Here is a 2,091-nt window from a genome sequence, read left to right as displayed (position 1 = left end):
TTTTTTTTTTTTTTTTTTTTTTTTTTTTTTTGAGACAGTGTCTTGCTACCTAGTTTAGACTGGCCTTGAAGTCACTATGCAGCCCAAGCTAGGCTCAGAATCATGGTGATCCTCCTGCCTTAGGTTCCCAAGTGAGCAGGACATAGTAGCCCCCACTTGTAATCCCAACCCTTGCTGAGGCAGGGGGATTACCATGAGTTCTCTGTCTAAAGACAGAGAGAGAGGCAGAGAGATAGTTTGCAGGTAGTAACAGAAATTACCCAGTATGCTGAAAGAGGCCTGAAGTAGGGTAGTTATAGTGGCTGGATAATATTGGGTAGACTCTAGAGATACAGTATTTAAAGTCTATTAGCATAATTTGGTGATAAATCGAGGAGGCAGGGCAGAAAGACTGCAAAGACAAGCAGGTTTCTGGCTTCAGCAATTGTATGGCTAGCTGTGCTATTCAATGAAGGGAACACTAGAAGAGGAGTTGGTTTTTTTTTTTAATGAGTATTTTTTTTTTAAATTTTATTTATTTGTGTGTGGGGGCAGCTCAGCCCACCAGGGGGCGGCACTGGCTGGCATGTGGTGCTGAGGGATTGAACCATGGTCCCTGTGCTTGGTTGCTGTGCTTTTAGTTTGTTCTAAGTAGGTGCTTTAGACCACTGAGCCATCTCACCAGCCCCGAGGAGTTGGTTTTGTTAGGTTTTTTGTGTGTGTGTTTGCAGTACTGGGGATTGAACTTGGGATCTCATACAAAACTACATGCTCAGTCTTCTTTTTATTTTTAGTTAGGGTCCCACTGAATTTTAGGCTGGGCTTGACTTTGTGATCTTCCTGCCTCAGCCTCCAAGGATGCTGGGATTACAGGTATGTGCCGGCGGCCCAGCTAAGAAGAGTAGGCTTATTTGAAACTGAGTAAGAACAGGTGAGTTCGTTTTTTCATAGAATTTGATGTCTCCACTAGAGAGCAAAAAGTATATTTAGGAACACACTTGAAATAGGTATCTGAGGGAGTGAATAAACTCATTCTGGAAGGGTATACAAAATGAGAATATGCTGAGATTCTGTGTTCTCTGGTCTCTACTTTCAGGAAGTAGAGACCAGAGAACAAAACATACAGTACTATAAAAGTAAAATAATTAAAATGCTGTGGTACTGAGCTAGGGATCTAGAGCATTTGTCTAACATACCCAAGGCCCTAGGTTTGGTCACCAGCACTGCAAAAAGAAAATAGTCCAAGCAAAGAAAAAACAAAACTCAGCTGGACATGCTGATATAGGCCTGTAATTCGAGCTACTTGGGAGGCAGAGGCAGGGGGACTACAAGTTCAAACAGCCTAGATCAATTTAACAAGACCCAGTCAGAAGGCTGAGGATTTAGCTGCTCAGCAGCACAGCATTTTCCTGGCAGGCATGAGATCTGGAGTTTGATTCCCAGTACCAAAAATAAGACCCCTGGGGCCGGGGAGAAATAGCTCAGTAGAATTAGCTCTTGCCTGGCAAGCGCAGGGTCCAGAGTTCAATCCCTAGTATCATAAAAAAAAAGACCCCCCCAAACAAACAAACGTCAACAATACAAAGCAAATGAGGTGCAATTTGTAATCCCAGCACTCGGGAGGCTGAGGCAAGAGCGTGGCCTGGTTTGAGGCCCGCCTGGGCTACATAAGCAAGTACAAGTCCAGCTTGCACTACACGGCCAGACCCTGTCTCAGCATACACAAAAAAACTACCAAAACAAAAGGGCTGGGGCTACAGGTCTGTGCAAAGGCCCTGTGTTCAATCCCCAGAATTGGTGTGGGCGTGGGGGGGCGTTCCCATTTCCTTACAGGAATTAACATCATTGATAAGGCTCTGATAGGGCTTGTTTTACGGTCTCCAGCACCAAGGACAGGACCGGGCACAGTAAGTGAGCTGCCAAGAACTAATGCAGGATGCAGACGGAGAAGGTCTTCCCCGAGCCCCTGGGTTCCCTGGTGCTGGCGAGTGCAAGCGGCAGCCAAACCCGCCGAGGCAAATTTACCCCTCAGCCCCACCCATCCCGACGCCACGCCCCCAGTTCCTGGACCGAGCCGGAAGTGGGCGTGGCCTTCCTGTGACGCGGCTCGGG

This window comes from Octodon degus, unplaced genomic scaffold (genome assembly GCF_000260255.1).
Source record: "Octodon degus isolate 3935 unplaced genomic scaffold, OctDeg1.0 scaffold00005, whole genome shotgun sequence".
Classification (NCBI taxonomy): Eukaryota; Metazoa; Chordata; class Mammalia; order Rodentia; family Octodontidae; genus Octodon; species Octodon degus.
This window is presented reverse-complemented; position numbering follows the sequence as displayed.